Source organism: Chenopodium quinoa, unplaced genomic scaffold (assembly GCF_001683475.1).
Source record: "Chenopodium quinoa cultivar QQ74 unplaced genomic scaffold, ASM168347v1, whole genome shotgun sequence".
Taxonomy (NCBI): domain Eukaryota; kingdom Viridiplantae; phylum Streptophyta; class Magnoliopsida; order Caryophyllales; family Amaranthaceae; genus Chenopodium; species Chenopodium quinoa.
Window position 1 is genome coordinate 994151 of NW_018744362.1, and position 27976 is coordinate 1022126.

Below are 27976 nucleotides of genomic sequence, written 5' to 3' on the forward strand. Positions count from 1 at the left end.
TGTGGCATAGGGGTTTTTTTTTACCCCAAACAAGTTGAAAAGAACAAGTCCTAAGGAAGGTGTTGGATATGTTGTAAGGCAATGTTTAGGTGGTGCTCGAAATTTCAGAGCTTGGTTTTTGAATCTTGTTAAGAAGCTACTTTTGGTATATCAAATTATCAATGGATTCATCAACTATCTGGATGTCAACATTTTGGTGCTAAATGAAATTGTATGCGCGTAGCCTTACGAATCAAGGTTGTGTTGTTAAAGGTTGTAGGTTTGAATTTTACCATTAGTGTAACCTCCACTAGGTAGGTCTAACAAGGTCTTGTAGTATATTGCTTACTGATGTTATTTTCAATAAATATCTTATTTTTGATTCTAATACCCATTCTACTTCCGCTGCCTCGAGCAAAAATTTATTAGGAACGAAAGGAAGTAGAAGTTTATACGAAATATATAGATACTCTATTACCAATGCTTCAATAGCTCTAACCGAAATATTTTTACATTTCCTGCTCGTTTAATCCGGGGATCAGCCATTACTACAAGGCATATATTGATATATGAAAGTATTATCTTATTTTAAAAAGAGGAATATAAGAAGAATATACAATGAAGGCAGAGTAGCCATTCAAAAATACATAAGCATCCATTGACAGTCGCAAATCAAAAATGAAAGTTCTTCGACCGAATAGAGGGCACTTTTTAGTTAAAAAAAATAAAATAAACACGAACAAGCAGACTTATGGATATTCTGTTACATTTCCCTTGCTCAATATAACTTTAATTATTTGTGCACATTAATCTTATAATCTGGCAGTAGCACGAGACCCAGAAGCGTCCCAGTCAGCAACAATGTGGTTGCGCGAGATTTCTTTAAGGGAACGACAACCACTCAGTGCCATGGTCAGCTCAAACTCTTCGCGCATCATTTGAAGGACCTTCTTAACACCAGTCTCTCCTTCTGCAGCGAGGGAGAACACCACAGGCCTTCCAATCTGAATTGACAGTCATCAATGAATTAGTACTACATTGTAAAAATATTGAACTGATGAAAGTAGGGAGAAGAAGAGGAAAAGAAAACAATGTAGCAAAAAGATGTCTACAATTGAATTGACAGCTCAACTCATTTAAAACTCGTCTGAAGTCTAAACTTACATGAACTTGTTAGGCCAGCTTACATTAGTTGAGAATTGAACTTCGGTAGCATGATAAAACTTATTAAAGACAATCTTAATTTTTTCTTGAAGTACTTTATTAATGGTGAAGATAATAGAACAAGATGCAATAAGAGCAGGTAAACATTCAAAATATCAGCAGTTGATCACTAGTGCATCTAACTGTACTTACAAATACACCAGAGGCACCCAGTGCCAATGCTTTGAAAACGTCAGTTCCACGACGAACACCACCATCCAAGAACACGGGAATACGACCTTGCGCTGCTTTAACAACCTGCAGAGTTCAGGTAGTTGTCACCATGTAAGAAAATATAATAATCAATTGACTTACAATCCCTACTCCAAAACCAGTATTACATCATCTAGATTTTAGAGACTTTAGATTACCTCTTCAAGAGCCATTATAGTAGCAGGAACATAATCAAGCTGGCGTGCTCCATGGTTGGATACGATAATTCCTGCTGCCCCATGTTGAACGGCAAGTCTTGCTAAAAATTAAAGAAATGGAATATAAGATTAGTTATGGTTAAGAAGATTGGCAACAAGACTAGAAATTACAAGTAGTGAAAAAATGGAACGAGGAAAGAAAAACATGTAGATCATGAAAAAGAGGTCGTCATCTTACCGTCCTCAGCTGTAAGTACACCCTTGACAAGGATGGGGAGGCTGGTGATTGTCTGAAGCCACTTCACATCCTGTTTGATTTACACACATTAATTAAAGAACTAATTCAAAGTTATCTTGAGTTTAATCTGTCTCCTAGCCATCCTGAAATAATTTTCAGTTCCTGTACTATAAATCGAACCACAGAATATACACTAAAAACATCTCATACAAAGTTTCCCGATTCCGCATTACCTTCCAGCTCAGGGATCGATCAATCTGACCGGCAACATATGAGGCAAGGCCAGAGTCATTTGCCTGCACAACAGCAAACAAATTAGAGACAGATCACATAAGAAAATCAAAGTGCTTTGTTCCCAACATTTTATGTCTGACACATACTTGGTCCATTTTGCCGAGATCAAGACCCTCAAAGTTCTTCAATGTTAGAAAAAGGTGGTAAAACAAACCTGAAAAAAAAAATCAAATAAATATCATAAAAGACCCTAAATCATTTCTTCAGGAACTGAAGAATCTGATTCCTTGTTTAATACCTGTTCTTGATATCAGCTTCTCTTCGCCCCAATCGGGGTGTGTCAACAGTAAGAGCAATAGCCTTGAAGCCAGCCCTTTCAGCTCTTCGCACAAGTTGAGCAACTACATTCCTGTCCTTGTATACCTGAATATCGAAAAAAAGAAGCAAGTTAATCTCAAAAGCACTGTTCTATTGACTGCTAATAGGAGTACAAGATTAGAGGTAGATGTTGTAAGCTTACATAGAGCTGGAAAAATCGGATGCCGGGTCCAGTTGAGGCAACCTCTTCCACACTTGATGTAGCCCATGAAGACAGTGTCTGAAAAGAGAAGTATGGAAAATATAATTTTACAAAAGGAACACAATTACAGAAATATGAAGCCTGACAGGGAAATCAGTCATCTTGAGTCTTAGGTCTACTGCTTTGGGTTCATTAAACCAGTTCCTAACAGATTGCCTTTACAGTAAATTATGAAATACGAACGTGAAAGGTCTGCATATCACTGCATTAGGTTTTTCAAGGTTTATTTGCCCTTGTTAGTTGTTATTGTATACTTTTTATAATGCGTGCATTGTGCACCCGCAAAGAACAATAGGTATATAAATTCAACCCCTGAGTAACCATGAAAAAGATGTTCTTTAATGTATTATCATATTCTTTTTTTAAAGACTTTATGTTCTTTGTAATGCCATGTTCTTTTTTTTGTCAAACACAAACACGTTCTTTTGTCAAACATAGGGATCTTTTCAAACACATTCAACCACCTGAATAACCATAAAAAGAACCATGTTATTTAATGTATTATCATGTATTTTTTGTAAAGACTTTATGTTCTTTGTAATGCCATGTTCTTTGTCAAACACAAACGTGTTCTTTTGTCGAACATGTATGTTCTTTTTTTGCCCATGTTCTTTAAAATATACCTAATGTTCTTTCCGGGTGTACCATGCGGGTGCCCTATACTATTTTCAACTTTTTAAAATGAAGGCTTTGAAAATTTTACTTTCATTTTTTTTATTTTCATTTTTTTGGTAGGCCTTTGACAAATTTTCACAAGGATTAGAAATGGCTTTTCGAACTAATCTCAATTTATGATTTTACAAAGCAGTTTGACATTGTTTACATACTGTCAGAACTCTTCTTAGGCCTTTAAATATTGGAGCAAGTCAATTTGTTAGAATTTACTTTATTAGCACTGTTATCATTTTCGTGATAGAATCAAAAGAGCAAGAACAATAGAGCAAAGGCAACACTTATTGATAAAAGAGCAATATTAATCAAATAATAAATTGAATCTTATTTCTTTAAAAAAAAAAAAGAAATCTTATAATTAAACTGCCAATTCAGCAATATGGTTTAAATTCAGTTCAACAAGCTATGAAGAGTGATAGTGGAGTGGCGCAGAATTCTATACATATATAGGTTCAGAGATGGGATTAAGTCATACCATGATAGTTCCAGCTGCTGATGCTGCCCTGGCAGTTGCATACTCCCCTTTACGAGCCAATCAGAAGTGATAAAGTTAGTATGCGTTCAATTTTATATGACTGCTTAGTTCATTTTGTGACACTGAATCACATTCAACGGAAGCAAATATCAAGAACTCTATACAAAGCTCATCTAGAGTAATGTACAATGAATATTCACTTGGTGAGACCACCCTGACAGTTTCTACTATTCAACAGTAAAAATTGGCCAACTGCAGGGATAGTGTTATTACAATACTGACATGACTGTGATTGAGTCACTACACCCATAAAAGCATTGAAAACAAACACTCTTGGAAACAACTTTGGTGCTGTTATATCCATCTGATCGAACCCAAGATGGAGGAGTATACATTAACCATGTATCCTGTACTATTCAGAAAGACATAGCCAACCAAGAAGATGGAGGCCTATATGGCATTCAATTTTAAAGTGTTATCCAAGTACAAGATCCACCTGAAACAAATTGCGGGAGGAATGACAAGTATGAAAAACACTTTTATGCCAATAGCACAATAAACAAATTCTAAAGGCCGTCTACAGGTTGGCACATAACAAGAAGAAATTCAGCTTCCCAGAAAGTAAGGACACATATTTGGACGAGGATTTTAGAAGAAGATAGTATGTAAGGCATTTGTGCTCACTCATCTCTATTAGAGATGGGATTACAGGAAGTCAGGAAGTGATAAAATGGGACAAATCAACACTCTGCCTCCCCAATTCTTCCCTTCCCTTCAAATCTTCTGATAGACACACACTCTTGCTTTTTAGTTGAGATGTATTGCTTAGATATCAAGTATAAAAACGCACAAGTTGGAAACTATTTACTTGATATATGAACTCATACTAAACAAGCCATCAAGAAATATAGACGATGTCAAACACTAGAAGAATTTGTAGATCTACGTATTAGAAAGACGAAAATCTACAGAGGACTACATGAATATATCAATACTCAAATTGAGGATGCGTTAACATTGAAACAACATATGTTGGTTAATACAGCATGTCAACTGTAACCACTTTATCACAGAGCCAAAGCTAAGGCAATATTTTAGCAGACTTTAACACACAGCACATCCTGAAACATATAGCTCAACAATAAGCCTAATTAATATGGTATACCTTCAGGGTGCGCCATCTTTTGAAAGGCGGTTGGGGCTATCATAATAGGCATCGAGATCTTGAATCCCAAGACAGTTGTAGTCATGTCTATGTTGGTTACATCAATAAGAATACGTGGACGAAACCTGTATTAGTATGCAGATTATTACTACAAACCAAAGAATAGATAGCACACACAAAACCCGAAAAGAGAGGTAAACATGTAAGACTTACAGGATCCTGGAGAAAGCATTTCTGTTCTCAGCCAAAGTCCACTGGTCCTCTGCACCAGATGCATAGTAGTCATACGCCATCTTGGGCAATTTCTGCTTCGCGATGGCCTCATACTCATTGACATTTGTGATCTCCATTTTTGGCTAAATAAGCTAAAAGTCCCCAACAAATACCTGCACAAAAATAATCTATCAAATCCATATTCGTATTTACTAATTATGTTATTCGAACTTTTCATTTGACTTCAGAACCCGTGATGGATGATAACACTCTGACTTTTGACACTATATTGAACCAAATTCATTAAAAAGTCGTGTCTGACACTTAGACACGAACGCGAGTCGGATTAACATAGTCTCAATTTTAATAGATCATTCATCTTTAAACAGCAATATCAAACAATACATGAAAACTAATCGCCAAACATAAACTACTGTAACAAAAATATAAATCCGTGATCAGTATGCAATCATTGAGTAAAAGTTTTACAAAGCAAAAATTAAAAAACTTTAAGAAATCAAAATCTGTTCAATTCGTAGTTATTGATACGATGAATTTGAAAGAATCAAAACCATCAAATAAGGTTTAATAACAGGATTTAATTTAAAACCCATTATTAAAAAATAACAAACATGCAAAAATAAATCCATAAAATCAACTCTAAACAAAAATAAAAAATACAAATATCAAAATCAATTGTTTGACTGTATAACACAAATCAATATCCTATATGAAACACTATTTCTTAACGACCCAATAAGAAAAAGCTAACCTTAATACCTCTGCTCGAATTTAGTTGTCACGTAACAATTCAAACAACTATTAATGTGACAATTAATTCCGAACCAATCAAATAAAGGGTTGATAGAAAGAAAAAGGAGTAAAAGGCAAACCTTAGTGCTGAACTCTTAAAGTTGGTACTCTGGGGAGAGTGAAGGAACCCAGAGGTGACAAATAATTATTGAGAGATATAAAGAGAGAAACAAAAGTTGCACAAATATTGTGATATATAAATAAGTGTAGTACAAAAATGAATAATAAAGACAAAAATAAAAAAAGGATAAAGGATTAGTTTATGAGAAAATTGAAGGGTGGGAATTTGAAGCCGAATCCTAAACTTTGCAATTTAGTATATCTCATCCACATAAACAAATGTGTGTTTCTGAGTTTTTCAAATTGAATTATCAAAAAAAAAAAAAAAAAGAAAAAAAGAGGATAATGTAAATTAAGTATCTAAATACATCCCAGAAAAAATCGAAGGATTATTTAAGGATGAGAAAATAATTGGATTTCTTTTTTAATTTTTATTTTTGTAGGTTTAGAGTTTTTTAGTTCTCTTCTTCCGTCAACCTCTATATTTTGGACACTCAAGATTTAAAACAGTTGAACAAGACATCACATAAAAGGACAATATATACTTATTGGTGCAATTTCTTTTTCTTTTTCATTTTTTTTTTCTTTTATATATATATATATATATATATATATATATATATATATATTCCTTTTGAAGTGCAACTTTATTTACTTTCAAATATAAAATAAGTGTAACTTTATTATCTTTATATATTTATGGGCAGTATCCCAAGTGGTTTGGTCCCCTAATTGAGATTTGAGACCATAACATTTGATATGTGTAAATGGTGTAATATTAGGGTGTCAATTCGGGTTAATAGTTTGGATTTGGTTGGATTTATCAGTTTCGGGTTATAACGGGTTGAAAATATTAGCGGGTCAGTTTGGGTAGGTTGTATTAGTTCGGTATAAGGGTTTTTTTTTTTTTTTTTTTTTTTTTTTTTTTTTTTTGAAAAAAAAATGGGGTTTCTATTCGGATTGGGTCTTAATCGAGTCGGGTTGTAGTTAGTTCGGGTCATAATCAGTTTGGGTTGAATCGGGTTGGTTTGATAACGGGTTTAGCCAGTGTAAAGTGGGTTTCGGTTCAAAACAGTTCGGGTCCTAATTGGATCAGGTTGTAATCGGTTCGGGTCATAATCAGTTTGGGTTAAACTAGGTCGGTTTGAAAATGGGTTTCAGTTCAAATAGATCAGGTGTTATCGGGTCCAGTTCGTAATCGGTTTGGATTGAACTTGGTCGGTTGAAAACGGGTTTACCCAATTTAAAGCGGGTTTCAGTCCAAAACATATTAGGTTAAAATCGAGTCGGATCATTATCGAATCGAGTTAGTCAGATAATGGGTAGGAACGAGGCATGTTATAATCAAGTTAAGTCATAAATAAGTTAGGTTTATCAAGTAATGGGTTGAAAAGGATTGGATCATAAACATATTGGGTTATGGGTTATAAACGACTCAGTTTCATAAACGGTTCGGTCTGAACAGGCTACGGGTCGAAAACAATTCGGTCTAAACAGGTTACGGATTGGAAACGGTTCGGTCACAACGGGTTACGGGTTATAAATGGTTCAGTCACAATGGGTTACGGGTTAGACAGGTTCAGGTTTATCGAATTTGTGTCGGATTTAAATGGTTTTCGGTTTAAAATGGGTCGGGTTATTATCGGGTTTAGACGTAATCGGTTCGGGTTGTTGTTAGTTTCGGGTTGTAACAGTTTGGCTTGATAACGGGTCGGGTTAGTAACGGTCCGCACAAATTCGGTTCAGTTTAGTTTCGGGTTAGGAAAAATTGGGTTAGGTCGGTTTTTGGTTTCCAAAATATGGGTTTTTCACATTTCAGTTCCTTTTCAAATCGGTTCGAAACAGTCGAGTTTAACAGTTCGGGTTAGAAACTGACAGCTCTACGTAATACAGATAACTTAAAGTAAAGAATTGGTATTGTACAATTTATACTCAATATGTGTTCTTAATTAAGCTACGGATTTAGAATTAACAAGTATGAAGTAAGACTTTGCTTAACTAAAAGGTTCATAAAAAACCATATATCCCATTGGCTTAAATTTAATAAATACTTTATTAGTGCCGGTACGATGTATTTCGGGGTTTTTTGCGAGATGTCCTGCGGGGGAGCTACTTCACCAAGACTGATTGCTATTCGGCTGAACCTACAGACAAACAGAAGCTTCGGGGATTCGGAGTTTCGCCTCTGGCGATCAAGTTAGTAAAGAGTCAAAGTAGGGTAAATGTGCAAAAAGTAAAAGAATCTTCTCGGATCCCGAGATCTGGTATTTTCTCTGATGTAAGAGAGTATTGAATGTTGTAATGAATGAACGTGCCCCCAAAATGGGGTAAATCCTATTTATAGGTCTTGGGAATCAATGCCCCTTTTCTAGGTTATCAACCTAGGTAAGTGGGCTACGCTGCTTTTACGGTGCCTCGGGATTTGGGCCTTGAAGGCCTCCTTTTTCCCTAATGATAGGGGATGCCACGTGTCAGCTGGTGATTGGTCCTCTTGGGACCTCTATAACGGTGACACGTGTCACCTTCTAATTGGACCACGTGGCCTAGGTTATTTTACCTAAATCATTTGCCCCTCACAGGGGTGACGTGGCATGCCACGTGGCGCCTGTGACATCTATCAGGAAGACATTGGTCAACAGTTTTTAATTGTTCACCTTTTGGGGAAATTACAGGGATGCCCCTGAATTTACCCCTCTATAGATAGGAATTTACCCCCTCTCATCTTTGACATTATTAGAAAAGTCTAGAGAGAGAAAATTGAGAGAGAATTTTCTAGAGAGAGACTCTGATAACCGTCTATGATTTCAAATTTGATAATACCGTATGATATTACCATTTAATACAGTCGGTCAATGCTTGACATCTTCTTTTCCAGAAAAATCCTTTAAGGTAACCGTCTCTCTCCTTCTCAACTCTTTCATCCTTTTTACCGTTTGTGCATATTGCATTGAATTAATGGATTCACCATCAACACACATGGCACAGCCTAGGACAGTAGTTAGCCAATCTCCAAGTACGGCTGAGTTTAGGACTGGGGGTGCCGTCTCTCAGTGTATGGGCCATCCTTGTTCTTCCCTGAATCCGACCGTCTTTTTGTCTGTGCAAGACACCATGGCTTGGACCAAACAGACGACGCTTGACCTTGAGTATAGGGAAGATGGCCCATTAGAGTTGTCAGCTAACGAAGTAGTAGACCATCCCTCAAGCTCAACAAGTACACCAGGTGACTCTATACTTGAAGAGTTTGAAGAGAGAGCCGGTGGGGAGTTTGCCTCTAGCTCGGACTCTGAGGAATCAAGCTCACTAAAGGCGGATGCTGACAGTGAGGAGGATGAAGCAACCTCATGGCATGCACAATCAGACCTGTTTGGGGTTCATGTGTCTGCTAGGGATAGATTGGCGATGGAGATGGGTCTTCCCGCCTTCTTGGACAATTGTCCCCTGGGGGACAATTGGGGAATAAGAGTGTCGTTAGAAGATGGCACGATCACTTGGGACGATGATCAGCAAAATGCTGACAAATATTTTGGCTGCTACGAGGCGGTGTTCAAAGACGGCCTGCGCTTCCCCTTTTATGACGCAATAAAGGCCATTTTGAGGGGGTATGACCTAGGCGTATGGCAACTCACCCCCAACTCGTGGGTGAATATCCTTAGTTACATTGCCACCTGCGAGATGCAGAATATAAAGCCCGGCTGGGAGGCTTTTGCGCACATGCACTATCTGAGCCGTGCCCTAGGCGGCTGGAGGGCGTGATATATGTTGACCGCGCATCTAGAGTTCCTTATGATGCTTGACAAGCCGACAAAGTGGAACAACTGGAGGAACAAGTTTTATTTGATTTCCTCTCTTAGCCGGCGCTATAATTGTGAACTTTGCTGGTACAATAAAAAAAAACCAGATCTTTTAGGGAAGAAATATACCCTGTCGCGTATCTCGGACGAGGGTTAGGTACAAATACAAGAGCCGGACTTCTTTCGAACCGCCACCATGCCCCTGGAAGACGGCACACAAATAATTGTACCCAAGAATTGGGTACCTCACCCGGACTGGTTCAAGGACGAGGCGTTCTTGTTCGCATGCGGTCTTAGCACCATGTTTGATAGACGTACGTAGGGCCATCATCCGGCATTTTAATGCCGTTTATGTTATTTGCATGCTTTTATTTTTTTGAATGTTTGTCTAATCAAACGGTTTTCTTTGCAGAGAAAGGTCTAAGTATGGTGGCTGCTGAAAAGACGCCTGCCAGGTTTGCAGCTTAGTTTCGGAAGGCTAACTTGGAGAAAAAACAAGCCCAACACGCGGCCAAGAAGAATGGGGTAATCTCTATCTGCCCTTTCGACATATTTTTTCTCTTTATTTTTTAATTTTTTTTTGAGACGGCAAAAGGCCGACTGTAACTCGTGTGTTCCTTTTTCAGGATGGGAGCAAGGAACCCCCAAAATCAATCACAAAAATGCTCAAACAGAAGCCGAACGATGCTGCAAAAGGCCCCTCCAAGGCTAAGAGAGTGTCGTCTTCACAGACGGCACCACCTCCTCTTCCGTCGGGCGGTAACTGGCCAACCTCTGCAGGCAAAAGCCTTAAAAGCTTTGGCCTAGGGATTACCTTGGCCGGAAAGGAGTCGGGTGCCTTAGAGGTGCCAAAGAGTGGCGTGCCACTTAATGATGCATCCGATTCAGCAGCACCTGGGGGAAATCTGACCCTTCAGCCAACTCCCCAAGGTACAACTGCCTCCCTCGAACCCCCATGGCCTGTTGGGCCCATGCAGGTCAAATCTCAGTCTCAACTGTCGGGAGATTCGTCCAGCAGCCGGCAGTCTATTAGTGCCGCTTATGCTGCAATCTCACAATATCTTCCTTTTGGTGAAAATGTTCCTCCAAGATGGCCGGACCTTCAGCAGTACTCCAAACGGATGCTGAGGTCCATCACCCGATCAAAGAAAGAGCTGGTACCTAGGTTGCATCAGGTCAACCTTGAGCGTATCACCGCCTTATTGGTTGAGGCAACTTATCTTTAATATTTCAAATGCCTGTCTTTACTAAAAATACCAGCTAAGTCATTGATTTGCCGCTTGTACTATGTAGGCAATGCTTAGGGTGGACGGGCTCAAATCTCCGTTCAACAAAAAATAGGAGGAGGTAAAAGACGCCAAAGTCGGGGCGGCTGAGGCTTTTGACTCTGTCCAATATCAAATTACAATGCATGATGTTGAGACTAAGGCCTAGAAACTGATGCAGCAGTAGAAGACCATAAAGGAGCTGACTGCTGCGATGGAGACGACTAACAACAAGAAGGCGTCTGACCTGGAGCTTGAGCTCAAAAATGTAAAGTCAGACCTCAAGGCTCTCGAGGGGGTTGAGAAGGAGAACACTAAGCTCCAGTCAAGCATCAGCAGGCTCAAGAATGAGATGGCCTGGGTGGAAAGCGACCACAAAGCGGCTCTGGAGGCGGAGCAAGAGCGGCTGATAGAGGAGAACGAGAAGGACTGCGAGGAGCGCATGAAAATTGCCTGGCATCTCGTCCATCCGGACTCCGACTGGGATTACTTCGGTCTACGGTACAAGTACGCTAGTTAGGTGTATGATGCCTCGTCCTTGAGACTGGAGGGGCCGCCTCCATTTAATGAATGGGCCAACCTGGAGGAGCCGTCTGGGGACGAGCAGGAGGAAGGCGAAGAGGAGAATGAAGTGGAGGATCTCAAGAAAAATGTGCCGATTGATTCAACCGTAGTTCCGCCTGGTCTGGACTAGTCTGTGCCCCCGCCTCAGCAGTAAAGCTTTAAGTTTTTTCTACCGACGTTGGGTCGTCTGTCTTTCTGGTCTGCGTGCCGAGTATGTGTTGTATTTTAATAATCTTCATATTTACCAGATGTAGATTCGGTTTAACAATTTGCTCCCTGCCATAGGGTCGGGTTTTATTAATGAAATTGCCAACTTAGTCGGTTTTGCCTCAATTTTGAGTTTTTATTTTTTGTATTTTTAACAATACATGCTTTAGCAACTTGTTAAGTGCATGCGACAACTAACAAACCGGCTGACCTCTTGCCCTTGGGCGGCTGTGCTGTTAGTTTAAAAAATGTAGATTGATTAACTTAGGTTTTAAATAGTATGACAAGTTCCTTGGTCAATCAATCACTACCGTGATTGCCCCAAACCAAGTACACAACCGTCCAAGGATCAGGCGGTAAAGGCTTGGATACACAGACGGTTTATAGTATCACCTAGTCCATTGGACAAGGAACCATTCTCCACCGTCTGGGTCATCCGCAAAAATTAATTCACACAGGTGTTTTTTTCTCCCATATGGAAGACTGCGCTTTTGCACTGTCTGTGTTGCCCCAAAGCAATAGCAGACGTTTAGCAACGTTGTAATTAACAAATGCATAGTATATTAATCTAAGGTGGAATAAAGGCCGGCTACCGCCCGGTACCCATTGGGCATGCCATTTATTAAGCCGTTTAGGTTACATGTTAGATTATTATAGGCAAACGGCTATGAACTAATCCTTAATAAGGCAGTTGGTTGGGCCGTTTGATTCGAATTTATAGAGCAATGTGCCACCCGTATGGGAGATGCTCTCTGTAAGCGAATTTACCGGATAGGCGTCACTGAATGTCTTACTCTATCAGAGTGGACGGTTTGCTTAGATTTTTCCAACTGTACATTGCACAGGCGGTGCTCCCATAGGAAGGCGTATCTAATATGATTGCAAAATGAAAATAAATTGAAATAAAAAGCATCATTCATTAATAAGCCTTTTATTTATAATTTTTTTTTACAAGTCTTAGAAGTAGTACTTCTTTAAGTTGTCTACATTCCAAGTTCTGGCTAGCTTTTTGCCGTGTGGTGTTTCCAGGCGGTAGGTGTCGCCTCTTATTTCTTCATAAATCTGGTAGGGGCCTTCCTAATTGGGTGTTAATTTGCCTTGCTCTTGGCCCTACCAGTTGCCTCCATTTTTCGTAACTCAAAGTCCCCAACTGTCAAGGGTCGTTTGTGTACTCTTTTGTTGTAGGCTCTTGTCATTCTTAGACGGCAAATCTCATGACGTAAGGCGGCATTGCCCGACGTTCTGGAAGAGATGGCCTCCCAGTTTGCCTCTTCATCATACAACATGCCTCGAATAGTGGGCTCATAAAGCTCAATAGGTAAGACGGCTTCAGCATTGTATACCATGCTGAATGGAGTTTCGCAAGTTGCCCCTTTTGCTGTTGTTCTGATGGACCAGAGCACGTGGATTAACTCTTCAGCCCACAGATTGCCAACCCTTTAAATTTTCTTCTTGATGCCATCCGAGATCAGCTTGTTGATGGCCTTAACCTGGCTGTTTGCTTGGGGTTGACCGACTGATGCAAAGCAATGAGAGAAACCTTGGTCTCCCAACCAATTCTTGAGGGTAGGTGTCTCAAATTGAGGGCCATTGTCAAAGACCATACACATAGATACCCTATACCGGGTGATGATATTCTTCCAGATGAAAGAGATGACATCCTTTGTCTTGATGCCTTTGACCGCTTCAGCTTCTACCCACTTGGTGAAGTAGTCAACGACCACTAGAATATACCGCTGTTTGTCTGGCGTAGGTGTATATGGTCCTAGAATGTCCATGCCCTATTTGGCAAATGGCATTGGGCTGTGAATCACCGTTAGATCAGTTGTCAGATGGTGTATGAGCTTGCCAAACCTTTGACACTTGTCACACTTCTTCACCAATTCCATGGTGTTTGCCTCAAGAGTGGGCCAGAAGTAACCTTGCCGCCTGGCCCTTTTTTCTAAAGCTCTGCCGCCTATGTGTGAGGCGTAGTAGCCTGAATGTAGATCCTTTAGAATCTCATGCCCCCTTTCAAGGGTAATGCATTTCAAAAGAGGCAACATAAACCCCTTTTTGAAAAGCTTTCCGTTGCGAATCTCAAAGTTGGCCGCGCTTTTTTTCATTGCGACCATTTCTGGATATGTATCTGGTAGAGTGCCGTCTAGCAGATAGGCTTGGATGCCATCCATCCAGGTTGAGCTTCGGTCAAGTACTCCAATGGGATCCTCCTTGATACTTTTTTTTTCCATTACCTCATAAAAGACTGACTGAGGCATATCATAAGAGGCTGATGATGCCAATTTTGACAGTGCATTCGCCTGATTGTTTTTCGACCGGGGCACCTAACTCAAGTAGAATTCGTCAAGTGTCCCAGCCTCTGTCCTGACCGCCTGAAGATGATAGATCATAGTCAGATGGTGGCCTCATAGTCACCATGGTATTGGCTAACGACCAAGTGTGAATCAAAGCAAGTGTCAATCTTCTTTGCCCATGCGGTCTTACACATGCGTATACCGGCTAAAAGGGCTTCATACTCGGCCTCGTTGTTTGAGGCTTGAAACTTGAACCGTAGTTCACATTCATATTTGTCCCCTTTAGAAGACTGAATGGTAGAGCTCCCGTCTACATACACTTTCCAAATTCAATCAAGATTTTCAAGTTCAATCGGCCGTGTCTACATACACTTTCCAAACCTGATCAAAATTTTTCAACCGTTGAGTACCGAAGTTCATGGTAGAGCTCTCGTGTGTGTCTACATACACTTTCCAAACCTGCACCACAGTTGTTCATGGTAGAGCTTCCGTCTACATACACTTTTCAAACCTGATAAAAAATTTTCAACCATTGAGTACCGAAGTTCTGCATTTCGGAGAACATGGCTAACGAAATAGACCGGGAGCTGGTTTCCATCTCTCTTTGCAAGGAGAACAGCACTAAGAGCATGATCTGAGACGGCTAAGTACATGAAGAGCGTCTCCTTGGGCAAAAGGCTTATAAGCCTTGGCAAGGAGTGCAAATGTTCTTTTAATTTTTGGAATGCCGCCTCAGCATCATCTCCCCATTCAAACAGGGTCTTCTTTCTGATTGCTTGGAAAAAATAGAGGCACTTGTCACCTGATCGGTTGAGGAATCTCCCCAATGCCGCCAGACAACCGGTTAACTTCTGAACTTCTCTAACAGTGCGGGGTGACTTCATGTTAATGACTGCCTGTATCCCCCTTTGATCAATCAAAATCCGAGAAACTTCCCAGACTCAACATCAAAGACACACTTCTTGAGATTGAGCATGACCTTGTGCCGCCTGAGTGTGGTGAAGGTTTCTCGGAGGTCAGCAAGGTGATCTGTCTGTAGCTTGGATTTAACTATCATATCATCAATGTATGCCTCTACATTTCTTCCAATTTGATTAATGAAGACCATATTAATCATTCGTTGGAAAGTAGCAGGCGAATATTTCAAGCCAAACGACATCACATTATAACAAAATAACCCCTGATTAGTGACGAATGTCGTCCTCTCTTGATCTTTCTTCCACAGGGGTATCTGATGAAATCCTGAATAGGCATCCATAAAGCTCATCATGGTATGTCCGGCTATAGAGTCAACCAGACTGTTGATCTTTGGAAGTGGATAACTGTCCTTCAGACAAAACTTGTTTAGATCTGTGTAGTCAACACACATGCGCCATGTACCATTCAGCTTTTTCACAAGAACAACATTCACTACCCAATCTGAGAAGTGACATTGCCGAATGAACCCGACGTCTAATAGCTTCTTAACCTCATAGCTGTCGCCTGACTTCTCTCCTCGCCGTGATTTATTTTCTTTTGCTCGATAGGCTTCTTATTTGGTTCAACGACGAGTTTGTGGACAGCAAGATTCGGGCTGATACCCAGAATCTCTTTCACTTTAAAGGCAAAAATGTCCTTGAGTTCTTCAGCAGGTTGTGCAAGTCTGCCCCTAACTTTGCAAAGGGAACCGCCCCACCTTAACAGTACGTTCCGGACGTGTGTCATCCAGATTGATGCTAATGTGTTCACCAGTTGGCTGGGGACGGAGTTCATCTAACTGTTCCCCCAGTTAGTGATTGCTATTGTTTCTTTTTCTTGACAGTCATCAGCTGGTCGACCTTTCTCTTTTTTGCGCCTACTGGTGGGGCAGACTCAGGTTCCTTGACTTCGTCAAGGTCTATTGGCTCCATGTCCCGGCCAATTTCCGTGGGCTTAACGTCTGATAGATAGCACTCTCAAGCTGTCTTCTAATCTTTATTAGGAGTCAACAGAACCGTCGTCCTTCTCAAATTTCAGCAGCATGATGGAGGGAATAATGACGGCCTTGGATTAGTTCAAAGTCGGACAGCCCAGAATAAGATTATAGGCGGTCAGCTCTTTTACGACCAAGAACCGGACGACCATGTGGCGCTCCTCTCCCTTCTTTCCAGCCGGATGGGACTGGGTGCACAACTCCACCCCCAAAACCAACTAAGGGGTGAGTGACCTTGTGCAGGCTGTCAGGCTTGTACTTCAGCTTTGACAGAGAACGCCAGCTGATGATGTTAGACAAACTCCCAGTATCAATGAGGATCTGGCCAACCCTAGCCACCTTGCATTCGATGACTATAGGGTCGTCATGCGGCCGGCGGACTTCGCCCCGGTCCTTCTCTAAGATGACGACCTCAGAAAAAGTGTCGAAAGACGTCTAACCTTCAACGATTAAGCTGACATTCATCTGTCTGACATGGTCCTTGGTGCCTCTAATAGTTGGATCACCGGAGGCAAAGCAGCCTGCAATTGTGCAGATCATGTCCGGATATGTGTCCGAACCACTATTAGCCTTTGCTGACTTTTTGGACGGCTGCTAGGGGTCCGTCTTCAAGGTCACCTTGGACTTGAGAATGTAAGATTTCAGCAATCTTTTATCAGCCAATCTATCTAGCAACCGCTTGAGGCTATAGTAGTCGTTGGCATCATGGCCAATATCCTCATGGAAGTGACAATACTTGTCCTTTTTCCGGTTTTTGGTCGGACCTTTCATCGCCGAGGGCTTCTTAAGTACCACCCGGTCTTTGATTTCCATGAGGATGGTGTAGTAGTCTTTGGTAAACTCGTACCTGGGGACGTACAGTTTAAACTCTTTCTTTTTCTTTTTAGATGGATGATCAGAGTCCTCAACTACCCAAACTTCTTTTCTCTTCTTGCTCTCTTCAGCTTTTTGAGCCGGCTGATCTTGTCGACTCCCTTTTTGTTTGTCGGACTTATTTGAGTCCGACTGCTTGCTGGTGGATCAGAGCTCAGTCGCTTGGATATAAGCTTCTGTCTCCATCAGCGCTTCTCGAAGAGTAGAGATTCTCTTCCGAACGAGGTCAAACTTAAAAGTCGATCCATCCTTTAGACCCTTGAAAAAGTTTGTATAAGCAACATCGTTAGATAACCCTTGAATCTGGATTCTCACCAGATTGACCGCCTAACATAAGAACGAAGCCCCTCCTTGTCTCCTTATTGTATCGCGCTTGTCGAGACTTGTATTCTTGGCGGGTATGTACATGGAGAAGTTAGAGGCAAACAGGAACACAATCGTGCTGAAATTATATATGCACCCAGACGACAAGTTGCCGAACCACTTTACAAACTCCTCACGAGTGATGTGAGCAGTCTGTCCTGTAGCCTGAGGCTGGCCGACTGACTTGCTCGGACCCACCTGACCACTGCCCCGCTCTTTTTTCTCTTTCTGGCGAATGCGTTTAGTGATGAAGGATCCATCTTCGGTCGTATGTACTTCGACCTCTGGATCTGACTCTGTATCATGGTCCGAATGGACCTTTATTTCTTAGCGATTGTCCTCAGGAGGCGGTACAGTCTCTTGGGAAACCATCTTAGACGTACTCTCCCCACTTACGACGCCAAATGTTTCGGGGTTTTTATTCTTTTTATTTTGTTTTGTTTTCCTTTGATGATGATGGCACGTGAATGTGATTAGATAACCACACAATTTGGGCCTTCTTTGATGCTCTACATTAGCCAAATCCACTTCATACTCCACTTTCTTTTCCTCTTGCTTTTTTACACACAACTTGATATTAAGTACCCATTATTATAGAAAAAAAAATAGCTATAAAATAAAATACTAACATAAACTAAGAACTAAAATTATTAAAGTGGATAATTTTATAAAATAACTAATAAAAAGAGATTGTAGGACTAATATTAGGGACTAAAAATATTGTATATTATGCACTTATCACTAATATAAAAAAAAATCCCACCAATACAATAAATAATGCCAGGTTTAAGTTTTTTTAAAAAAAATTTATTCTACTTAAGTTATTTTTTGTAAGTACATTGTATAGTATTTTTTTTAACTAAATTCCAGACCCAAAAAAAAAAAAAAAAAAAAAGGAAAAAGCCATCTAACATCTACATTGTACAGTATTATTGGGAATAACATGCATCATTAATATAATATAATGTACACTATTTTTAAATTTTTTCAATACAACTAATCAAAAATAATACGGAGTATTGTTTTTTTCCTCAGTTGTAGTTATAATAATTTTTGCCTTATTTCACATGAATTGCCTCATTTTTATATTATATCACAAATTAATTATGGAAAAAAAGATTTGGGTAAAAATACCCAGGCCACGTGGCTCAATTAGAAGGTGACACTTGTCACCCTTATAGAGGTCCCAAGAGGACCAATCACCAGCTGACACGTCGCATCCCCTGTCATTAGGGAAAAGGTGGCCTTCAAGGCCCAAATCCCGAGGCGTCGTAAAAGTAGAACTGCCCATTTACCTAGGTTGATAGCCTAGAAAAGGGCCACTGATTTCCAACACCCTATAAATTGGGATATTTACCCCATTTTAGGGACACGTTCATTCACTGCAGCATTTAATACTCCCTTACATTAAAGAAAAGGGGAAAAAGGTGCGTGAAAACCGAAGCTCAAAACAACATCTCTTAACTCCATGTTTATCTTCATCAAGCTCAAAATCCTTCTTCAACACATCCAAAATTCAAGGAAAGTGATGAATTCTTATCGTATTTCAAAAGTTTATCATCCCGAACCCAAAAATTCGTGGTTGTTTTTGGCTATAAAAACCCGAAAAAAATCATCTCAAAAACACACACAACCTAGCCGAAATATACCAAATACAAAGTAATTTAAGTGAGTTCGTGAATTGGCCTATTTGTGAAGAGAAGATAGTCGTTGGAGGGAAGCTTAGTCTCGAATCCAAGGAAGAACAAGAATGACGGTGAATTTGGGGTCAAAGCCGGGTTTATTCGACAGTTCTTGGGAGTATAATTCATAAGTCTTCTTCTTAACTTTATTGTTCATATTACTTCTTGTTTAAAATATTTTGATAATTTGATGAAAAACTTGATGGGATTATTGGTATTACGTTTGATTTTAATTTAAGTCATTTTTCAGTTTTGTTTAATTATTATTTGAACTTGCTTGTAATTCATTGATTAAATCACGATTATACATATTACTAGTGTGTGTATGGTTGTTAATTATTGTTACCTATATGGTTTGGCTTAGTTTAAATCATATAGTCAAGTGACACCTAACTTATATGAGATCTGCGATTATGGTTTTATTTAGATTAGAGAATAAGTTCAATCTAATTATTTTAGGCATTTATGTGATTAGAATAATTAGGACTAATGATGTCTCCTAGTTTATAATGCTTCCACCTCTAAATTATATGGGTTGCGATCATATTTGTATAAGATAGAATGGCTTAGAGTCAATTTGGCATAGTTCGTAACTAACTAAAATTAAGGGATGATAGGGAGTATTTGTTATCTTAGGCTCTACAGTTAGTCTAGTAATTATAATTGGTGGTACTCAAGGTGAATTGTATGTTATTGACAACAAACTAAATCAAGTAAGAGCTATTCAATGGAATGGTTAGTTGTGTCGTCAATAGTAGTTTAGTTCCGTATTAGTTTTATTAGTTTAGTATTATCTTAAACAAACCCCCCCCCCCAATTTTATGTACATATGTGAATAAATGTAGAGTATGTAAATTTCCGTAATATATTGTAATTTAGTTAAACGTTGATTTAAGAGTTAAAAGTCTCCTTGTGGGATCGACCCCTGCTTACCCTTTTACTAGTTGTTAATATTTTTGAAGGTTAAGTTAGGAAAATAAATATTTAGTTTTATACGGTAAACGACACATATCAAATTTTGGCGTCGTTGCCGGGGAGATTAATTTTAGTTCTTAATAAAAAGTTTAAGTAATTTGCTATTGTTATTAATGAATATGCACATATAGATGACAATGACTTATAATATTATTACTGTAAAATGTCTTTTTTGACTATGTCATAGTTCGTTCATGTTTCAGTTCACTCATGCCAATATGTCATAGTTTTACTAATTACTATATATGAACATGAGGTATGTGTGTTAGTGGCTTACCCAGTAGTATGCAATTTTGTTTTGCTAGTATAATGATTATGGTTGATCATTGCGGTTGTCATCTATTGTTGTTTGCTAGTATGATGATTGATTATGTCTCGTGAATTTAGCTTATTAACCAATGAAATATAAATGATATGCTAATGAGTCATAGTGATTATTACATGTTTACTGGCCAATTTTTATTAACTCATATAATAGTGGGTACAAAGACAAGAATATGTCATGTTTGCTTATTAGTTTTTTGCATGATATATACCTGTATCTTTGAGGTAATGGGGCTCCACCAATGAAAAATATCACCATATAGTTCCTGTTCACGTAGAAAAGTTAATTGAATGAGCATTTTATGATCTTGCCCTTATTATTGATGTTCTGTGTTTGATCAGATTATAATATTGCAAGAATTGTTCTTAAACCTCTGTTTTAGCATGTGTGGATCGGTCTAGCTGATGTATCATGCATGTATCATATGTCCTGGGAGTTTCTAGAAACATCTGACAGTGTATAAACCAGAATAAAAGATATTAGTTGATTTTGGTTTCTTGCACTTGAACTTTGAGTTATTAATCTACAGAAAAGTCCTATGAGATGCTAAAAGTTGACAGATACATTGGTGTTGGTAAACCTAGTCCTAAAATTAGGAGAGCCATCTTGCTAAATCTGTTAGATGCCAATTTGAACAGATTCTATCTTTACATGTTGTGTGATTTGAGTAGAAAAGTTTTAATTGCATACTTAGGACTACCAATTCATTACCTCATGTATAATTGCTATTGAAGTGAGGATAATCAATGCCAGAACTATATGAATTTTAAAAGTCTGATTCTGCTGATATGTAAGTTTCTGAAGTTCTGACCAGTGATTGAATCTTAGACTACTATTGTTACAATATTATAAACTCACTTAGCTTGCTGATTTCTTACCTGTTGATTACTTTGGGCATTATTTAATCACTCCGACATCTTTTCCATATGCTATGAAAGTTCTCGGTGAAAGTAAGGTTAAGTAAGTTTATCTGAGTAATATAATCTGATTTGAATTATTTTTGAGTAAAATGTGAGCATAATTTATTTTGGGAAATTTTCTCATGAACTAATTTGATGGAATTGCAAAATATATATCTTGATATACCCAGCTACTTGATGCTTAATTGTTACTGAAATTCAGTATACTTATTGCCATAAGTCCATAATTACTGAACTTAACTGCCTTATCTGAATAACTATTCTCTTAATCCAACAGCTTATAACTAGACAAAACTTATAGGGGTAATGAGATATATGGTATATGTTTGCATTATAAGTTAATTCCAACCCTAGCACTAGCTCAGTTTGAACATGAAATCAATTTTTGCTATAAAGATCCAAGTTAACAGAGTTAAGACAGACTGCTGACTTTCTGCCAGATTGCTAGTTTCTTTATATGAGGTTTAAATGCTAATGAAAATGCAGTTTATTTATTGGTAGAAGATAGTTGCATCCAAATCATCGTGTTTTGGCTACTAAAATGTCCAGTAATGGATTTTTAAAACTTTTGCTGTAATATTTCAAGTCTTTCTCATAAGTTCTGTTTTTCTTTATAGGTGTATGAACGCGTACAATCCAGAAGCAATACTTCAGCGCATTAAGGCATACGTAGGCTTCCTAAACGAGGCTGAACCAGAGAAGCTGCTTCACATTTTCAGTGCTGAACCGGAACTTGAAATAGAAGATCCATTACCGATTAAATACAAGAGCATGGCAGAACGAACATTGAAGGAACTGGGAGTCCCGAGAACATGAGAAGATCCTCTTTGCATTGTCTTTCTAGAGCTAGAGAATCCTCTAAAGCTGAATTTAGGTTTCCTTAATCTTCTCCCTAAATTCTATGGGAATGCAGGTGAGAATCCTTATAGACACTTAAAAGAATTTAAGGTTGTATGCTCTTCCATGAATCCTGAAGGCGTAGAAGAAGAACATATTAGATTGCATGCTTTTCCTTTTTCTTTGCAAGATCCTACTAAAGAATGGCTATAGAGCAACTTTCACCTAATTCTATTAATTCTTGGGCAGAAATGGAAAAAGTTTTTCTTGAAATATTCTTTCCTGCGAGTCGTTTGGTTCTATTAGAAAGGAAATTTGTGGAATTAGGCAAAATTATAACGAATCTTTATATGAGTATGGGCAACGTTTTAACAAGCTTTGTTCATCTTATCCACAACACCAAATAAGTGAGCAACTGCTAATTCAATATTTTTATGAGGGGTTGTTACCTAATGAGAGAGGTATGATAGATGCATCTAGTGAGGGGGCATTAGTAGATAAAACATTAACCGAAGCTAGGAAGTTAATGTTTAATATGGCTCAAAATACTCAACAATTTGGCACTAGAAATGATGTAAAAGAGTTAATGATGTGGACTTAAGTGGAATTAAAAATCAATTACAAGAAAATGCTCAACAAATTGCTACTCTGACCACCTTAGTGTCTAAAATTGTTCCTGGTAATGATTCTACAGCTAGAGTATGTGGTGTTTGTTCTGATTTTTCTCATACTACTGATGAATGTCCTACTCTACAGAGTGAAGATGTCAATGGTTTAAATAACTTTCCTGGTCAATATCAGAGGAAATATGACCCTTTTTTTTAATACTTATAATGAAGGTTGGCGTGATCATCCTAACCTTAGGTATGGACCTAGACCACCATTTTCTCAGTCTAATCAAACTAGGCTCTTTGTTCAACAAAATTCACAACAACAATCTGGTTCATCATTAGAGGACTTAGTGAAACAATTGACTACCCAAATTGGACAAGTTCATAGTCAAGGTATCCAATATCAAAAGAAAACTAACACTCACCTACATCACATAGATACTCAAATAGGTCAAATTAGCACTTCTCTTAGTAATTTGGAATCTCAACTTTCGAATAGGCTCCCTTCTCAAACACTTGCCAATCCAAATGAACATGCTAAAGCTGTAACACTTAGGAGCGGTAAAGAGTTAAAGGAACCTAAAATAAAGAATAGAGAAATAGAGAAAGAGGTAGAAGTCGGACCTAAGGATGTAGTTTGTGAAAGTAAGGAAAAACATGATAAAGAGAGTGAGAAAGAACCTATAGGGAAGGGAAATTTTGATGTGAACTTTGATGTTTCTCGATTTAAAGATACACCCCCTTTCCCCTCTCGATTTGCTAAAGTTAAGAAAGAAGCCCTTGACAATGAAATACTTGAAACATTTAGGAAGGTTGAAGTGATTATCCCTCTTCTTGACGCTATTAAACAAATACCTAGGTATGCTAAGTTTTTAAAAGAGCTTCGTACTAACAAAAGGAACTTCAGGCCTTGTGAAAAGGTAAGAATGGGTGAGAATATATCTGCTGTGATTCAAAAGAAACTTCCCCCTTAATGTAAGGATCCTGGCATGTTTTCTATTCCATGTAAAATTGGTAATTCTATTTTTGAAAGATGCATGCTAGACTTAGGTGCTTCAATCAATGTCATGCCTAAATCTCTATATGATACTTTGAATGTGGGTCCTTTGTCTAAAACTAATGTTGTTATCCAATTAGCTGATAGATCTAATGCATTTCCTATGGGAGTTTTGGAAGATGTACTTGTTCAACTGAATGAACTAGTTTTTCCTGCTAATTTTAAATATGCTTATTTAGGTGATAATAAGATGTTGCATGTCATTATCTCAAACTCTTTAAATGAATCTCAAGAAAAAAAAATTGCTGACTATACTTAAAGAGTACAAAGAAGCCCTAGGATGGACATTAGTAGACATAAAAGGCATTAGTCCTACCTTATGCATGCATAGAATTTATCTTTAGAAGAATACTAAACCAACTAGAGAAGCTCAACGTAGATTAAATCCTTCAATGATGGAAGTAGTTAAAAAGGAAATTCTAAAATGGTTAGATGCAGGAGTGATATATCCTATTTCCGATTCTCAATGGGTAAGTCCTATACATGTGGTACCTAAAAAGAGTGGAATAATAGTTGGCGAAAATAATAAAGGAGAATTTGTTCCCACTAGAATTTCTAATGGATGGAGAGTTTGTATTGACTATAGGAAGCTTAATCAAGCTACAAGAAAAGACCATTTCCCTCTTCCATTTATTAATCAGATGTTAGAAAAACTTGCTGGACAATCTTTCTTCTATTTTCTAGATGGTTATTCAGGTTACACATAAGTACCCATTGCCCCTGAAGATCAAGATCAAGATAAAACCACTTTTACCAGTCCTTTTGGTACTTTTGCTTTTAGAAGAATGCCTTTTGGTTTATGTAATGCTCCAGGAACTTTTTAGAGATGTATGATGAGCATATTTTCTGATTTGATTGAACAAGATATGGAAGTGTTTATGGATGACTTTACTGTTTTTGTGTTTCATTTGACAGATGTCTTCATGCTTTAACTCGTGTTCTGAAGAGATGTGTTGAAACTAACCTTGTTTTAAATTTTGAAAAGTGTCATTTCATGGTAGAACAAGGTGTGGTTCTTGGTCATATTGTAAGCGCTAAAGGTTTAGAGGTAGATAAAGCTAAAATTTGAGGTAATAAGTTCTTTTCCTTATCCTAAATGTGTTCGCGAAGTTAGATCATTTTTTAGGACATGCTGGTTTTTATAGGCGCTTTATAAAGAATTTTTCAAAAATTGCTTCACCTTTATGTGCTTTGCTTGCTAAAGATGTTTTTGACTTTAATGATGAATGTAAGAAAGCTTTTGATGATTTAAAAGCCAAGCTGACAAGGGCTCCTGTAATTAGACCTCCTGATTGGTCGTTACCTTTTGAAATAATGTGCGATTCTAGTGATAAAACCATAGGAGCTGTTTTAGGTCAAAAGAAGGATAAAGAATCTTATGTGATACATTATGCTTCTAAGTCACTTGATCCTGCCCAATGCAATTACACTGTGACTGAAAAAGAAATGTATGTTGTGATATTTGCTTTGGAAAAGTTTAGATCTTATTTGCTTGGTACTCATGTGATTGTTTATTTTGATCATGCGGCTCTTAAATACTTGATAAAGAAGAGTCACTCAACACCTAAGTTGCTTAGGTGGATGCCTCAATTACAAGAGTTTGATATAGAAATTAGGGATAAAAAAGGTGTTAAAAATCAAGTTGCTGACCAATTGAGTAGGATTGTCCCTAGAGATGATTGGCCTATGATGAGTGATTTTTTCCCTGATGAACAATTGCTTTCTTTATATCATGTTAAAACTCCTTGGTATGCCGATATGGTTAATTACTTAGAAACTAGGACGTTTCCCCCTTTTCTAACTAAGGCCTAAAGAGAAAAGATAAAGTTTGAATCTAAATACTACATATGGGATGATCCTTATTTGTGGAAATATTGTTCTGACCAAGTAATTAGAAGGTGTGTAGATAAACCTGAATATGATTCTATACTAACATTTTGCCATAGTCTCGAAAGTGGAGGGCACTTCGGTCCTTAAAGGACTGCTCATAAAGTCTTAGAATGTGATTTGTATTGGCATACTATTTATAAGGATGCTTATTTATTTTGTAAGGCTTGTGAACGCTGCCAGAAATCTGGAAATCTGTCTAAAAGGAATGAAATGCTCCAATCTGGAATTCTAATTTGTGAAATATTTGATGTGTGGGGCATTGATTTTATGGGTCCCTTTCCCTCTTCTTTTGGTAAAGTTTATATCATTCTTGCTGTTGATTATGTGTCTAAATGGGTGTTGGGTTTCGTAGCGTCCAACGCTATGCAGAAGAGAAACCCGCCCAGACTCGACCCAATAATTAAAGCAATAAAGCATGCATAAACATAATTAAACAATAATTAAGAAAAGGGATAAAGAAGTAATACCCTTAAAGCGTACTTCGCTCGTAAACTGAGCTCTTACTTCGAAGCTTAAAGCCTCTCAAGCGTGCTGACCTCCAACGGCTCGTACCCACGACCCAACCCGAACGATCTTTGCCTTGAGGGTTAGTCGAGACTTGACCAAGTATAAAACTAGAGTCTTACGAACTTAACGGTTTTCTCAATAATAAGAGATGCCTTTTTGAGTTCCACTCAAGTTGATTTCTAAATGCCCAATCATGGGGTATTTATAGGGAAATGCAACTTGCACTCCCATTCATGATCAATGTGGGATAGTTGTATTTTCTACTAATTTATTTAAATCAAAAATAAATTATAAAATAATGCAATCAACAATCAACGAGTGGCATGAGGGGAGGAGAGGTTAGGTGAGGACCATGCATAACCATGGGGGGGACCATTGCCTTGCTCCTCAAGGCATGGATCTAAGCCTTGGTCCCCACTCTCCTCAAACCGGCATCAAGCAATGATGAGCTGGCTGCCAGCCTTGCTGGCCAGCTAGCACAGCCAGCACGCATCAGCCAGCACGCTTAGCACATGCGTGCTGCTAGCGAGCCACGCATGCTGCTGGGTGCTGGGCGATGTCTGGCAAGGTGCTGGCCCCTGGCACACACACACGCACAACACAACATGCTTGCTGGCTGGTGTGTGGCGATAGGCCTAGGCACACACACACGCACACACGCAAGCGCCTAGCAATGCGATGGTGCTGTGCTATGCGAAGGCACGCACGCACGCACACCTCAGTGCTGCGATAATGGTGCTGCCATGCGAAGGCACACACGCACACCTTGGTGCTGCGATGGTGTTTCCATGCGAAGGCACGCACACCTTGGTGTTGCGATGGTGCTGCCATGCGAAGGCACGCACACACACACACCTTGGTGCTGCGATGATGCTGCCATGAAAAGGCACGCACACACGCACACCTTGGTGCTGCGATGGTGCTGCCATGCAAAGGCACGCACACACACACACCTTGGTGCTGCGATGGTGCTTCCATGTGCGCATAGCACGCAAGGTGCGCCTAGCATGCACGGTGCGTCCAGCACACATGGTGCGCCTAGCACGCATGGTGCGTCTAGGCTTGCGCCTAGCCATGAAAAATGCATGCTAGCTCGAGCTAGCCTAGCGTCCACATGACTAGGCCATTGTGATGCTACGGCTACGCTTGAACTTGTTGCTTGTTGATTTTGCGACGCTCGGTCTCGACGCCCTAGGCTCGATATCCGACGTCTGTGTTCGCAATACTCTAGTGACTCATCAAATCCTTCGGATTGATTCGTCGGTTCGGATCGGCAGTTCGTTTGGGTTCGACCCGAAGGGTTCAGTCAAGACAAAGCTGTAATATTAATTACTCACTAATATTACAGATCGGAAGCGGCCTCCACCCAGGCATTCCGATCACTTGATCTCACTGAAGAATTAGCTTCCTGATAATTCTGAACCCTCAATCAGAATAATACACTTGTTGGAAGGACACCATTCCTTTTAATCTCCCACTTGTCCGGTGTGCATACAGTGTATAGCCTATTTCCTATGTCGCTTAATGTCTCTTCATGAACTATAAGGTAAGAATCTTCGTCCTCCTTATTACGTCCAGAAGGGTATCTCGATCTTCGAGTTCGACTGTCAATAAGCAGATGATTTCTAAAATCCATTTGAGCACGGCCATGCATTTTCACAATCTCACTCTTCGAGCGGCCTTGTAAACAACAAAGACATATTTCCTATTGTTAATAGGGGGACATTCCCAGTCTTGCAGTGTAAGCCTCTCTTACTAAGAGGACCTAATCTCCCGAGTGTTCTTATTATAATCCCCAGTTACGGCGGACGTTTGACAACATCAAAGAGACTAGTACTAAAACAAGAGATCTTCACAA

General features: G+C 39.1%; 1 long non-coding RNA gene and 1 pseudogene across 1 annotated transcript; one reads left to right on the plus strand and one right to left on the minus strand.

Moving 5' to 3' along the window:
* Nucleotides 1-541: 541 nt before the first annotated feature.
* On the minus strand, nucleotides 542-6180 carry LOC110696386 (annotated as a pseudogene).
* Nucleotides 6181-18664: 12484 nt separating this feature from the next.
* Nucleotides 18665-22326, plus strand: LOC110696387. The gene is made up of 2 exons (XR_002506280.1): nucleotides 18665-19114; nucleotides 21834-22326. It is a non-coding gene; the product is annotated as an uncharacterized LOC110696387 (long non-coding RNA).
* Nucleotides 22327-27976: the final 5650 nt, after the last annotated feature.